Below are 17,106 nucleotides of genomic sequence, written 5' to 3' on the forward strand. Positions count from 1 at the left end.
ACCTATTCCAAATTCCAAAATTTCATATATTGGTAGAAATCGTTGTTTCAAATAATAAGCACAAATAAGTTGTAGGACTCCATTTCTTAAAATTACGGTAATGTCTTAGAACAGTATGTTATGTTTCGTCACGAAACCTTTTAATAGCAACAAATATTCAGAACAAATTCTTCTGACACTTGTTTTATATCCACATCCCGTATAATGTGTATATTAAACTAAACATAATTTTTTTTTAAAAAATAATTTGTTTAACACAAAAATAATGTATATGCGGTCATGTGGATTCCACGGCCAGTGGATCTATCGATACTGTGCATAAATCCATCAAAGATAAATCATTCTTAACTAAAATCACGGAAGAGAAAGTGGGCATTTAAGAAATATTAATTTATCAAATTTTAACGGTTTGCATGGATTTTATGTGGCTCAACTTGATTAACGATCAAAAGTTGCTTTCATGAATCGTCATATTTTTTACTAAAAATCGGAATTGAACCATCAAGCCTTTCTATTTTACGAACGCATAAAGCTTCCAAAAGGCTGGTACCGACATTCTTACAGACCATCACTTTATGTTCAATAACTCCACTTATATTCATATCATAAAATTTTAACAGTATAATATTAAAACACTTCCCTTAGCGACTAATGTATTTGCCTTAATCTTCTGCTTACTTTAGAATACAACCTCGAGTAATTACTAACTATTATTATATATTAATCGTGGCTATAACACAATAAAAACCGTGAGTCCTCAGTAGTGTTAACTAATTTAAATAGATTAAGTTCCTTTAAGGGAAATATCGCTTTAATAAATCAAATATTTTTCTAGATTAACATAAAGTGATTACTAAAAAAAATGTTAAGTCGGAGTAATCATTAATAATGTACAATAAATTCATTCAGGTTATTGTTGTTGTAGTGGCCCACTGAGATCTACTTGTAAAATCCCTTTTGTGAGTGGTGAACGGCATTTGGTCGTTGTGGTTGTGAAGTGGTTCCGGGAAAAAGACCCGACCATTTTTAAAATCGATTTATTAAGGTCATTGTGGTTTTTAGTCTCTAATAATCATTATTAACTATGAAAAGTTTTCAAATAAACAATTACAAAAATTTTATTTCTGCATAAGCATAATATTAATTCTTATTGAAAAAAATAAAATTTTAATTTTCAATAAATAAAAATTTCTGATGTTCTCAAGACATTTATTCACTGCCAATTCATTACCAAGATTATATATTGGCAGCTAACGCTTCTGTTAAAATATTGCTTTGGTTGATTTGGTTTTCATTAGCATTTCTGTCGTTATCATCATTATCAACATTAATTTCATCATCTATCATAAAGACCATTTCAACCAAAATCTTATATTATATATTCTCAACATTTCTTCTGCTAGATTTGAAAAGTTAAAGAAGTTATATACGGCTGATATTATATCAGAACTAATACCTTCTAAACTAATACATTACGAATACCTTCGTAATACATTCTACTCAAAAAGTATCCGTATTTTATTGTTTATTAACTACTCCTTAAGTAATAGACCTTTTAAAAAAATTTTCTTGACATATGGTACAAATTTGAGCGCCATCTGTCAATTAGTTTGTTTACAGCAGATGTTAATGTGAGACTACCTCAAGTACATTTAGCGATTTTTACTACCGAAAATTCTTATTGTACGCGATTTTTTGACCAAACACGGCACCACTGTCATCGCTAAGGCACCTTATTCGTTAGATCTGGATCCGTGCGACTTTTTCCTGTTCCCGAAACTCAAATTACCCTTTCGTGGTAAGCCTTTTGAGTCGATTGAATCGGTAAAAGAGAATTCGCCGAAGGAACTAAAACCCATACCTACACGGGCCTACAAAAAGTGTATGGAAGATTGGGTTAAGCGTTGGCATATGTGTATTGCTTCAGAAGGAGCAAATTTTGAAGGAGATAAAATAAATTTGGAATAAAATTTAAAATTGTGTTTTCTATTTACAAAATCCGGATACTTTTTGAGCTGGAGGTATGTTCAATAGGCTGTTTTTAGTATCAAAGTTTATTTTTAGAATTAAATAAAGGCTTCCAACTTTTCCAAATCGTTTAAGTCCTAATTTTACTGCAAGTTACTATCAGTTCCTATTAGTGTTAATTTATACAGCGATTCAATAGAGATTTAATTGTTATTGAATCAATATCTTGTTAAACTTATAGAATACTATTTGTAAATTCTGTCTGTAATTTACATACAACTATTAACAATGCATTAAAATTACTACAAAAATCATTTCAAAAGCAGTTGACATTTTTTTCGATCTAAAAAATATGTCTTCATTTTGACATCAAACTAATTTTTTTTAATTTACTTTACTGATCATGACATTCCACAAAAAAAAAAAAACAAGTAACGAAACTTGCAATTTATTGTATCTGACATAAATTTATTTCCTTGCATACTTGGAATCGCAAAAGTGTTTTTTAAATGCATTTCCGTTTCGTTGCAATTTCACTGATTCGTAGAATAATAAGCGCCGTTTCATAAATTTTACTGCAATTTATGGATAAAAAATTTCGGTTGTTTCTTGTGAAATATTTTTTTTCGTAGTGTGACTTCAGTTAATTTGGATTTTATTAATTGCACATTATGCCCATATAAATTGCAATCACTTCTTGAATATTACATTTTTCCTCGAATCCAGAACAGATTTGTAGCCTAATTAGCTAAGTTCCCAAAAAGTAAGAAAAAAAAACAAGCAAGAGAAACGACATAACGCTCACCCTCCAAACAATTTTTTTCTGACTAATAAATCATGCCGAAGTGAGGCTCCAAATTGGGTATTATGCCTAAAAAACATATGAATTATGTCTGCATTTATATGCCTAAAAAACCGAGTAATTGAGAGACTTAATCGCTCCTAGAGTCGGCATAGTGCCGCACCGCATCCCCTCCACTTTCAGTTTTATGTTATGACACAACTATTTTCATAAGATTTATAGCATTTTTAAGAAATATATTTGAATTTTGAAATGAGAAGGTGAATTTATGTAAAATTTAAAGTATTTCGCTATGGTACAGAAAGAACAGAAGTTATAAAAAATTGAAATAAATTTATTTAATGACTTTTATATATGCAATAAAATATTTATTTCTAATATATTAAATTTAGTGATGGCTATATAAATTCATTTCGTATTTGGTTATGTACTATAAATAAAATATAAGTGATTGTATATTTTAGTAACATCTTTTTTAAAAATATTTTAATGATGTATGGAATCAGTTATAAAATCATCATACATTGTGCATTTATATATACCTATATATGTCATAAATTGATTTTTAATATCCGTTTTAACAAAAGAAAGTAAATTTTATAAACTATTTTTTTTATTCCTCTCTATTATTGACAACTGTTTTGAAAAGTAGTCAATTACAACAATAAAATTTTATTATTTATTAATTAATTGAATGTGTGACTGACCATATATACATATTTATATGTACATATATATGTATATTATGTACTTGTGTATAAGTAAATATATGCAAACATAAGTTTGAACAAGAATTATTTATTTTATTTTACACTAAATCAAGTACAATTAAAACTCTTCTAATATGTTAGCATACTTAGGAAATTAGATATGATTGCATTTAAAAAGAAATTTTTTCTATCAATTAACAGAGCATTATTCATGTAAATAAGGTATATGATGTTTTTTTTTTAATATTTTATATATCTTTTGTAATATTATTTAAAAAAAATGTTGCCAAAAACATTTTATGTTTGTTGCTAAAAATCGAAGTCAGACACAATATTAGAATATAAAGGAACTACAATGCCAATATTGTTGTTATGGTTGAAACCCGTGTAGTTCTCTCATTGTTAGAAAAGTCTGCTTTGTTCCCATACTTCCAACGAAAATCGACAGCGCCTTTTTAAATATCTGAAGAGTCCTTTTAAAGCATCGATGCAGTCTGAAATGAAGAAAAAATATAACTTGAGGTGCTATAAGTTCAATTTTAAAGAACATAAGTAATTAATGCTTAATTAGAAGGTGACGGTGAATTGAATTGTACTGTAAAGTCTGTAGTTTAGTTATTGTTTTTATCATAAATTTTATTATTACTTTTTTATTGATACGAGATTGTCTTCGCAGGTCAGCGCTAAACAAATTAGATTCCATTTTTATTGGAACCTAAATGGTTATTAATTAATTACCTAGTTGTTTCTGTCATTGTCCAAACTTATTAAAATAAAAATAACTTATATAAGCAAGTTGTAAATGATTTGAAGCATCGTACGATCCAAAATAGAAACCTAATTGACTCTTAAATCAAATAGGAATCACTGATTCTTTTCACACTGATAACTATGCGATAAATAAATTTATAACTAACATATTCTATCATTTTCTGCCTAACTTTGATTTATGTTTTTGTCTTAATATTAATTCAGATATTTATTTATAAATATAAACTCATTTATACAATTATTTTATATACAATATGTTATAGATAGATATGTACTTAGTATATAGTATCAATATATATTATACTTTATATGATATAGTAAATTTGTCGCCTTGAGCTACAACCAAATGGATCTATACGTTTTATTATACCTAGCAGAAGATCAACTTATGCGTAAGATCCAATTTAATCAAAAAATCTTCTGGCTCGAAAATTGTTATTTACTCTGACAGCCAGGCTGCTCTTAAAGCTCTTTCTTCTTGGACTTTCAAATCAAAACAGGTCCTTGAGTGTTTCGAGCTTCTGCAATCACTTGCAGCTCGGAATAAGGTAAGCCTTTACTGGGTTCCGGGCCACAGAGGAGTTTTAGGAAATGAAAAAGCTGATTAGCTAGCCAGAACTGCATCAAAAACTGCTTTTATAGGCCCTCAACCCTTTTGTGGAATAAACTGGGCCAGTACAAAACAGATTATCAAGGCAATGGAAAATCATATGCGGCTGGAGTACTGGGTAAACTTTCCTGGACTCAGACAAAGCAAAGCACTGATAACACCGTACTCCTTCAAAGACATTCTTAAATTCTCAAAATGTAATTTAAGGTTGATAACGGGTTTCATTACAGATCATTATGATCTGAGATATCACCTTCATAAACTACAATTATCTGCTAACTCGAAATGCAGATTATGCCTCGAAGATGAGGAAACGACCATGCACATTCTTTGTGACTGTCCAGCTTTAATAACGCACAGAAGAAACCTGTTTCTTAAAGAATTTCTCACACCAGAACAGATTAAGAACTCTTCTCTAGATTTAGTTTTAGACTTTATTCACAAAGCTTTAAGGGGCTTTGTTTAATCAATAGTGAAACTGGTACAATAGGTCTCTTCTGCCCGCAGTACCGGCTGTTGGGCAATTTTCACGTCTACTCTTAATAATAAAAATAATAATATACCTAGCAGAACATTTATATTAGATTATTTAGAAAGTAATTACAATTAATATTTTTTAAAGAGGTTTTTCGAACAGTAGTGAACTACAACAACAAAAATTTATTTTTGTAAAAATAAAAGACAATTTTCTTATAGTATATTAAATTATATATTCTCTATTCGAAAGCAATACATAAAAAAAACTTCTAAACTTTGCTAAAAAAAATTTTCTTACTTATTTTTGAAGTTTATATTTTAGGTAAAGGTTGAACTATCTAAAAAAATCTTGCATAGACCAGAATAAATAATAACTCGAAATTGACATAACTTCAAATTACGTGGAGTATCGGAATACAATTTATCGGAATCTTTAAACTCTTTTAGCAAGTTGTCAGCCTTATATGATGTCTAGCATTATCTTGACGCTCATAAAACTTCTGATCTTTACTAAAAGAAATGAACTCGAATCCTTTTTAGGGTTCTCATTTAAAGTAAAGGTTAAACCGTTTAAGAAATATTTTTAAAGACTAAAAAAAGTAATACAATTCATAGATGGCTTATCTAAAAAATATGGTTATAGTGATAGTACAATCCATATTCAAACCGTTAAGGCTTTTTGCGGATTATTAAACTTTATGTAGATAAAGCGTCGCATTATCTAGATGAACCCCTATACTCTTCCTTTTAAATGGATAATTCTTCCATTTTTCAATTTTCAATAGCATATCTCTATAGAAATATATATTTTAAAATAAAAATTCGTTTTATAATGTAATACTACATTATAATAGTATACTAAAAACACTATTTACTAGTAATAAATTGTTTAAGATATGGACTTATATCACATAATCGTGATTATACGGGTATTGCATAACTAATTTGGAAATTTTATTTTACAATATTATTTTAAATATTAAATATTATTTTAAATATTATCATTTAAAACACTGACTCAAATATATTCCAAATATTTTTATGTAAGCATTATATATCTTCAAGGTTTGGTTTAACCACTAAATTGTGAACTTCACAAAAATTTCTTAATGAAAACAAAAATGTTTTTTTTTTTTGCTTATATAAAATAATTACTTCAGCTGTAAAATATTTCATTACTTATGTTTTATCATTTTTTGAATGTTTGTTTAATATCTTTTTTGTGGGCGTTACATTTTATGTTTTCAATTTTAGTGTACACCCCCAACTAAAAAACCGCCGCCAACAAAAACACCCATGTAAAGTATTGATGTAGAACATGTGTTTTTCATTTTGTTAAAATATGTATTTTTCCTTTTGTCTCAAACGTCTTCTCCATTTTAACTTAACACAATACGAGTGAAACACGTGAAGAAAAGCCAACAAATAAACAGACACGTGTATTCTTTTTGTAAAACGCGAACTAACATATTTTAATATCACTACAAATGTGAACACATGTATCTACAAGTTTGAAGTACGAACATTGCAACAAATACTTTAACAAGTACAAAAACAAATTGAAACCGAAAATAAATTACTGAAATTTGTACTGCACACATCAACACATCAAAGCCCTAATTTAGAAATGCATAGCAATTATAGAATTTAGCTCAAAATCCTTATAATTTGAAATATCACTTGAACTCCAATTTACCTACCTTCATACATGCATACACACGCTTTATTCCAATACACTATGAAAAAGTAATGCCAATGACTGTTCCCTTTATTTTTTCTGCCTACGTAATTTCAAAATATTTCCATTTTGTGCTTAAAGCCTTCGATTTTTTGAAAGGCAACAACATGCCTTTACTTATTTTTTTTTTTGTTTGTTTGTTAACAATATTTATTTTTAGTTACTAAATTTAAAAAAATTTAACAAAACTTTTTGCGCCTCCACCCACATTCTGAGGTGAGAGACATGGCAGTATCTGTAAAAAAAAATGTTGAAAACATATTTCATAATTAATTGTCAACACGATTTACTTGAAAAGACACAATTTTAATTTTAAAAAAATTTTTTTATTATAAACAAATAAATATTGTTTTTTGTTTGTTTTTTTAATATGTTGTTGAACATCAGAAAAACAACGTAATTTTGTTAAATTTGTCATAATTAAGGTTTTTTATGAGGCTGCAGTAATATATTTTAAAACACAAAAAAATCAATCCTAATATATAATTAATTAATAACTTAAATATTTTATTATCTCAGAATTTATTCTGATAAGTGTTTTTATTAAAAATATTCAATAGAAGAGGAATAAAATGAGTTTTTTTATAAAATTATTTATAATAATTACTTTTAATATGGCTTGCTTAATAATATATAACACAGTATTTTTATGTAAACAATTAAATGCTACTTACAAAATAAATATGTATAATATATTAAACATATACCATATATGTAAGAAATATACTTATTGAGAGCTTCTTTATAAATTTTGAATATTGAATTTCTTACATTTTTATTTTAAATCTAACGTTCTACTGATTATTGGAGTTGATCATGCTATAATACCGTTTCTCCAAATCGAATTAGTTCGTAAAAATATTGCCGCTGGTTTGAAATTATAGAGTTCGAACTCTAATCCTCTCATTCAATAATTATACTTTCATTCCATCGAGGAGATGTCTTTTTCGATGACTTTTTTAAAGAGATATATCTTTGCTCTCAAAATAGAATTTAATTTCAGCTATCCTTTATTTGTATCAAATTTTTTTCCCTAAACCATTTTTTTGATGTTTAAAACCTAGAGAGTATGGTGGTTGAAGAAGCATTGGGATGCATAACAAATACATTCTCTAGGGTCAGACCTAGAGAGTAGGGTGATTGAGGAAGCATTTGGAAGCTTCCTTCAATTTAATCATTATTTTCGTCGACTTATTATATGTTGTTTTCAGTTCGATATGAGCTGAGGTAAAGCTGTTCACACAACTTCACTTTTTACTGTTTCTAATTATTTTGTAGGCATATGTTATGTTTCCCGGTACAACTATCGATTTTGGATAACCAGTAGAATAGTCAACATTAAAATTTATAAGTATTGGTTTAAATTCAGCATACCAGTTTACTTGGTGCTATTTAAATTCAACAGCCTTTTTATCTATTAAAAAATAGCATAAAATTATTTTTCTTCCATTGTTATGAACATTACAAAACTGTCTTAATTAAAACGACTGCAACCTGTAGACTAATTTTCAGAATATTATAATATTTTGAAATATATCGTTTGAAGAAAGCTACTCTTTAAAAATTTTATGGGTTTGTCAACGGTATTGCCATATATGTGCCGAATACTTATTCAAATGGTATATTATAATATCGTATATATGTCAGATCGAAGTCTAATTGCGAAATGTAGTCTATTTTGAAGTATTTGAAAATTAATACAGTCCAATATTATTCTGTTTTATATTCTTTTTTCTCGTTTTTAAATTAATATATGAAAGGATCAGGAATGTTCTGTCCGGTCACGAAAAATCAACATTTAGTACAGGGCTATCCAGATCAGATGCGATCACTGGCCAATACAAATTACTGTATAGATTGGAGGGTCGCAGAAACAAATGCATACATTCATAGTTGTTATTGTAAATGCATTATAAATACGGTTACAATGTTAAATTTAGTTTTTTTAATTTATCAATTTAAATTCATGACAATAAAATAATGTAGTACACCAAAAGAAAATTTGCGTAATTGTAGTAGATTAAAAACATGTTGCCCCGTACTTTGGCCGTACTTTTGACAACCCTGATTTAGTACATGATATGTACTTTCTATAAAAAATAAATTCTGTAACTAGCAAAATTTTACTTTAAAGAAGAATATCAATAACAGATATATATATCAATTTATATATCTGTTAAACTATTTGCGAACCAAAAACAAAGATCTACTATACCAAAGCGTGCAAAAAGTAGATATTTGACATAATCCTTAAAAAAAGTTGATTTTTTTTTTATTTATCTAATTTTATGTAGATGCTCACATTTCCGTAGTAGTCATGTAGTCTCTGCCATAAATCCTTTTATGCAGCACATCAAGCTTCCAGTAACTATTATACTTTTTTTCTAACTATTTTTCTATCCATTTTTTTTTTGTAACTCAGAAGACAAAACTTCTCTTTAATTGCGGCGGCTATATTATCCACTATTAATGGATATTTTGAAGAATTTGTTGTAGTTAACTATGTAGAAGGAACTATGGGGTATCCTTAGGAAATACCTATCGAATTAAAAGAATTATACAGATATAAAAAAATTTATAACAAAAAATTTAGTCACATTCCTTTTTATGTTGGGTGCACAATGTTTCTAATATCCCTCATATATACATAGTTTCCAATATAATTCATTTTCAAACAACTATATTTAGAGAAAAAAATAAATTTTTATTTTTGAAACTATTATAAAGTGAAACAAACAAAATGTATTTTATTTCAAAACAAATAAAACATATCGTTAAGTCATTGCCTGTAAATGTCGATAAAAATATTTTTAATTAAAAAATGAATTTGAAATGTATATTGAAAAGAATCATTCATAAAATCGAATAGTTTAAAAATACAGAGAATGACAAAGAAGGACCGGGACGCATAAAAAAATGAAGTTACTAACAATAACTTGCAAACTGAAAATGTAGTATCACCGCTAACAATGCATATATGCCCTTAGGCAAAAATAGAAAATTTAAATAATTAAAAAGAAAAAAATAGAATTTCTAAAAAGACTTCACAAAAAAAGAAAAAATTGGTTATACTGAACACAAAATAGACATTGTTAAAATTTTTAATTAATTCGAAACTTGTTAGATATCATAAGCTTGTACAGGCGCTGCGAGCAAGTGGACTAGTGAGGATTGTTTTCGAATTGTAATAACGGGCTACTCTTCTACTCTAAACAAATGAATACGTTCGTATAAACTGGCTTTGCATAGCTACACATATACTTACATACACACTCACTTTAACATAACAAAAGTACGAATATCAAGCATGTTCATCATTAAAACATCTCATATGGAAAATCTATAAACTACTCACAGAAACGTACACTTCCCAAACTACAACTAACTGAACTGCATACTTCATTCCCAACTACATTGTTTGGTTTTATATGAAAATTCTAATGCACCAGCACTAGCACCAGTATGTATGCAACCATCAGAGATACTCAGGAACGTATATACATACGTAACGTCTCACATAATATTTTATTCGCTCAAATGCAGCATAACGTCAATGCTGTTGCTGATACGTGTACTCTTGCTGCTGATGTCTAATGTCTGATGCCTGATGTATTCTAATAGTGGCTGCTGTTATCCATTTTGTTGTAGTTTTTGTAGTTGCTGCCAATGTTTTTCGATTGGCCGTCAGCGTGTTAACTAGAAATTTAATTAAACTTTAAAAAACAAAAAGTTTCAAATTATTACAAAAATAACAAAAATAACATGGCTATGATGAATGTTTTCGACCATGTTTCCATGGTCATTTCTGTTACTTTTGCTGATTATATTTTGTCTATATTTTTTCAAAACAAAAACTATTTCAACTTACACTCAGATACACTGTACCTTTTCTAAATTTTCAATTTATTTTCATTTTAATATTCATTAATTTATATTTAAAAATTTTATATAAAATATGTTTTTGTTATTATAAAATCTGTTTAATTAAACACTAAACATTCAATGAATTTTAAAAATTAATTTTTTTTTTTTTGCAATCTTGTTAGTACAAGTTTAGATGTATATAGCATATGTATGTATTATTTTATTTTCTGTTATTTTTATTTAAAAATGTCTTGTCAAATTAGTTTGCTAATCATACGATAATGTCAGGCTCAACACACTATCCAACATATGTTGCAGTTGTTTACATCTTTCACTGTCACTTCACATCCGTTTTTCAGCTATTTTTCAAACAATTTTCCAGCAAGTTCTGTTTAAAAAAAAATTTTTTTTTTTAAATAAATAAACTGTATATATACTTTATATATTTATAGTAAAATTCTGCAAAAATTACAATAAAAATATTTTTAAAAGTTTTATTTTAAAAATCTTTATTTTTTGTTTTATTTTTACTTATTGTTATCTGCCTAATGCCAAAGTCTCAAGATGTTTCATCTTTTAACTCATTAATTTTTGCTTTCTGTAAATTGTCTTATGCAAAATAGAAACTAAACAAAATGTATTACTACCTTATTTCAATAAATGACTTAAGAAAAGTGTTCTACGAAGTGTTCCATTCAGAAAACTGAATATGCCTAAAATATTTTTTCAATTGATGTCATCAATTAACGACTAAATTATTTTCCTTTTCAAAGAAAGCGATTCAATATCACCTCCAGATCGTGAACTGCTGCCAATAGTTAATTTTTATAGGTATAATAGTGTGGCGTGAAGAGCATGTAAAGGTTCTTCATTCCAAATGTTACAAAGTCACTTAAACAGAATTGTGCTTTATCACTAAGAATGATATTTCCACTACAATATCATCTTGAAATGAATCTGTTTCAAGTTATTCTAAACCTGAGTTTGCATTAAATTACAATTTTAAATTGTAAACAATATATGTAAGTTGATTATGTTGACCTTAAAATTCAGATAACCCACGAACCATACCCCAATTAATCTATAATTATTTTTGTAATAACCTTAAATTATTTCCGTACTTTGTACTGTAGATAGTAATATATTAGATATCAATATAATATATTAGAGATCAAAAAAATTTGATTTTTAACATCATTACCATCGTCAGGTATCTATTTTCTTAAAGTATTTATTTGAGATATTTTTCAAGGTAGTAGATTGCAACAACGAACATTAATTATTTTTTATTTACAAATAATATAAGAAAGAGTGATATAAAATCATGCAATAAATAATGCCTTTAAAAAAGAATAATATTGAAGTTTAACAAATAAAAATGACTATAACTAATTAATACAATTATTCAACAGCTGGTTTTGATTTCGTTCTAATATAATACAATAAGTGAGTTTGTTAATTAACTTTCACACAGCAAATTAACATAATTCTAAATTAAAACATACAAATCAAGTACGGCTTTGAGTTAATTAGCTAATGAACAATGTCTCTGTGCTTCAAATTTAGCAGGGAACAGAAAATTCAACCCTTGGTCTCAAAAAAAAAAATTAAATATAAAGGATAGTTCCAAACAAATAATTACTTCTGTGATCACTATATATATATTTATATATTCTATATTTATCACTATTTTTCTCTTTTCGTCACTGTCTCAACATATCTTTTGGTCTGTCACTACTAGCTTTGTTTTTCGGTCTCTCTATTTGGAACTCTATTCCGTTCTCTCATATATAAGCACAGGATTAAGCCACTGTCGCTGGCTACTGTATTTCATATAATTGGGCTACAGTGATAGTTGTCAACTACTGTACCGAGCAATTGTGGTACAATACACAACGCACGATTAAACCGCAGTTGCTGGGTATAGTACGTAAAAATGTCAAAATGCAAGTGCATTACTTAAGTACTGCTCACAAGTCATCATAAGTCACTGACTACTGTATTGCATACAACTGAACTACATTGAGAGCAGTCAAATGTTGTAGTGAGTCTATCTATCTCTGTTTGATTATTTCGCTCTCTTTTTATCTTTTCTTCTCTTGATGAAAAGTCTAAAGTAAATTCTGTACTTTTAAAAACAAATAAGCCCCATTTCAGTATTACACCACCTTTTTTCTTTAATTACAAAATCTTATTTACATGTGTTTTGTGTTCTTTAACTAATATCATTGATATAATTATTTTTCAACTATCAAATTTTTTAAATTATTTACCACTGTTAATAATTTCCAATGCCAAAGCCTTGCTTTAGTCATTCTTGATTTTAAACATACTCTCATTTATTTTCTAACTCGTTTTCGATTCGGCTAAGCACTACAACTCACAGGTAATGTGACCATAAAATCCTTTACATTTCTCCATCCACCACTACGCAGTGGTCAAGAACCAAACATGAGCTTATCCCAAAATAACAGAATACATGACAATCGCCAAATCTCCTGGGTGCGGTTTTAAAACTTTTCTACACGTACGCATTATTGGACAACAGTGCTAAGCAATGACAACGCTGTTGTACGAGGACTGCGGTATGGTCAACCTTGCAAAAGGAAAAGCCAACAAAAGTATAAAATTTGAAATTGGTATCAGCTTACGATGATGATAGTGGTGGTCAAGAGTTTACTTTATGCCGAGCACATATGCAAACACGATGCTCGATATGATGAAGGCTCGTTCGGAACAACACTTGAAACAGCAGAAAATTCAAATTGGCGTTCCATTATAGACACAACAAAAGCTTTGTTGGCAGCAGAATATAGTAGCACTACCTCTTTAGCGAAGACCCTTATACCACAATTGTTGTACTCATAAAGATTTTATTAGTAGTTCTTGTTTGTTTTTTTTTTTTTGTTTTCTGTTACTATCACTACCCTAGTACGCAGTAACACGGGTCTACTAAAATTTCTTTATGCAAAAATGTGGCACAATGTTTGCTTAACTTGTTTGCGCTCATGTTCTTTGTGGAAGGAGCACAAATTTCGATTAATTTAGGTTAGTTTAGGAAAATGTTTTGCTTTGTTGATGAAAATTTATAAACCCTTTGAGTATTATGCTAATTCAAGGGACTCTCAAATATATTCAGCTATAAATTTTTCTTATTCCATATTTGTGTTTGTTTCGCAAAAATATTCTATATTTGTGTATAAAATTTTAATAAACCAATGAAACATCTTTCTACAAGTAATTAAAATTGTTATGGGAACTATTTGTCAGTGCAAAGGTATAAAAGTCTGCATGTGCTCACGCCCGTTTTTCACTGTCTGCCGAGTTATCTGTCATCAAACAGAATACCGAATACCGCACCAAAATCCAAAATATATCAATTTTAACCCACAATATATTCTCATAATTGTCACCATACCAACTGACAGCGCAGACACATTCATGACACCTCACAGTATTGCGGCGGCGGCAAATGAAGACAATTCAATCAACAAAGTCATCAGCCACTTAAATGTCTGAAGAACTGTGAACTGATGATTAAAATGAATCCTTTAGAGAAATGCCATTAAGTGCATTCACCAGTTGACATTTGTTATTGCAGTAGTAGTGACTGGTGTCGTTTGTTGAATGCAATTGCGTTTGCTACATTGGTGGTGTGCCATTAAATTTAATTAGCATATGCAGTTCTAAAGCTTACCAACCGCCAAACAAGCCCCAATATGCGTGCAAACCATAGATGCACTAAATGAAATCATTCGTACTCGTATTTACTTTGATGTCATATCCATATAAAGTGAATAAAAGACGAAATATAAATGAGAACTATTTCATTGCTCCATTTTAATATTCCTAATAAATATTTTGACATATCTCTCACACATTCAATATTACGATCCATACACACAAGAAACACATACTTTTGAAAAGTTATTACCAGTTGACATGCGAAAGGATTTCTGAATGCGGTTGCTTGACTTCAGCAATATCTCAGCACATAAACATAAAATAGTGAAGGTGATTTCTTTTGCCATAAAACTCAAATTAAATTATTTATGTTGCAATAAAATTGCTACTGGGTGGCATTTATCTATCTTATTTTTTTGTATGTCGGATAATGTTCAAGGCTAAGTTTTCTCAAAATTAAATGTCAGTTTTTCCCACAAGTTTTAATGGCTATTTTAACACTTCCCTTTCCTCTAATAAAATTATTTTGAAATATAATTTTGACTATTTTGAAAATTGGAGCAATCATTAAACAATCATAAGAAGATAATACATATTAACATATAAATCTGTATTTATATATAAGTCCCTTAGTTGGTTTACAAACTTTTGTTTCAAAAAAAAAAATATTTTAGTATTATATTGAAAAAAACTTCATTACTGAATTAAGTATTTCCTGCTTACATTCACTCTAAGTTATGTGAGGTACCATTTTGTTATAATAACTAATCATTTATTGTAGTTTTTTTTTCAAACATGGTAGATATAAAACTTCCAAAGTCTTAGCCTAGAACTTGCTTTGATATGTGTTTAGTCAAGCTCTACGGCGTTATTGTCAGTAAGTTCTTTTAAAACATTGATTAACTTACTTTATACACTGAACATAACTAAACAGATTATTTCAATCACATATATAATATCTTAAAATATTATTTATTATTGAAAAAACAAATAAAACTTTAGCTCTATTTGTGTACTAGTATAGATAATACATATCGGGTATTTTTTTAGCTGCATGCGAACTTGAAATGATAATACAAATCAGAAATATTGTTATTATGAAATTTGTTTTATTATAATCTGGTAAATAATTTTATGGCATTTATTTGTTTAATATAATTTCTTACATATGTCTGCCACGGTTACGAGTTGCATGGTCCATTCGATCAGTCCAATTTTTGCTTAAAGAGTTACTATTTTGTCAGTTATCGGTAATCGAAAGTAATCGAGAGGCGTTAAATCGTACAAACGATGGAGCTAGTTAACAGGAGCACATCTAAAAACAAAGTTGTTAATAAATTGTTTTCGCAATACATCGATTGTTAAAAGCACCGTATGGCAAGTCTATATATTGTCATCTTGTTGGAACCAAATGTCGTCCATGTTTAACTGATTAATTTTTGGTAACAAAAAATTAAGTCAGTATAGCTCGATAGCGCTTGCCATTGACCGTAACGGTAGCTTCTCTCTCATTTCGAAAGAAATAAGGTTCGATGGAACCGTCACCGTGTAAACCGTACCAAATAGTCAATTGTTGATGGTTTTTAATCGAGAAGAGTAAAATGAGTTCAAAAAGATCAATAACTGCACGTATTGCTTGCTCACTAGTCTGATTATGTTGACCGTAAAATGGACGAAGTGCTCTATGTTCTTTGATAACAAATTTATTTTATTTTTTAAGTAAATTTCCCAATTTGGAAGCATTGTTTTAACGTTCAACGATTCATGATGAATTGCTTAATCTTACTGAATAGAAATGTCAACATAATTTAACAATCTGATGGTTTGATAACCACAGTTATCGATATCGATAGCTCTTATGCAGCTTAAAAAACACCTGATATTTATTATTACTATTATTACCATTACACTTTGCACTGCGTTACAACTATTAAAATTTTGTCATAAAATAAGATTTAAGCCGTGCAGTGCCATATGAATATCACTTTAGAAGATATATACAAATTAATCGTTCCCAATGGAAGAAAGCACTGCGACCATGGTAGATCCTTCTGTATTCACAACCGGTCTTAACATAAAAAACACATGAGAATATCCTACTATCAGATGCGGGTCAAAACGTTTTGCCTACTATCCTAGTTCACGAAATATGATAAATACTGCTTTAAAGCAGAGTCAACATATTGTTTTTTAAGACACACCAATCTTGTAGGGTCTCTTAAGTGCACCTTATCGTAGTTATGCCGACTAACTAGCTCTTTATCTTGACAAGACTTCTGTCTAAATTGTTGCCATTACTTCTAGTGCAAATAGGTACACAGTGAAGCATTGCCTTGTTTTTGTCAGTAACTACGGCGTATAGATAGTCCACCAGGAGAATCAAAAAGGATTTCTAAAAGATAAATACTTGAATTACTGCTTGAATATCTGCATTAATACAGTTGAACTGCCTATTCAACAGATTAACAAATAAATATTAAAT

At 28.7% G+C, this 17,106-nt stretch overlaps 1 protein-coding gene across 1 annotated transcript in view; it reads left to right on the forward strand.

Annotated features, from left to right (window-relative positions):
- LOC119668050 (ubiquinone biosynthesis protein COQ4 homolog, mitochondrial) overlaps positions 1–17,106 on the forward strand; it is a gene marked incomplete in the record, with an annotated part of 441,748 nt that overhangs the window by 162,260 nt on the left and 262,382 nt on the right.

The sequence above is a fragment of the Teleopsis dalmanni genome, chromosome 1 (genome assembly GCF_002237135.1).
Source record: "Teleopsis dalmanni isolate 2A chromosome 1, ASM223713v2, whole genome shotgun sequence".
NCBI lineage: Eukaryota > Metazoa > Arthropoda > Insecta > Diptera > Diopsidae > Teleopsis > Teleopsis dalmanni.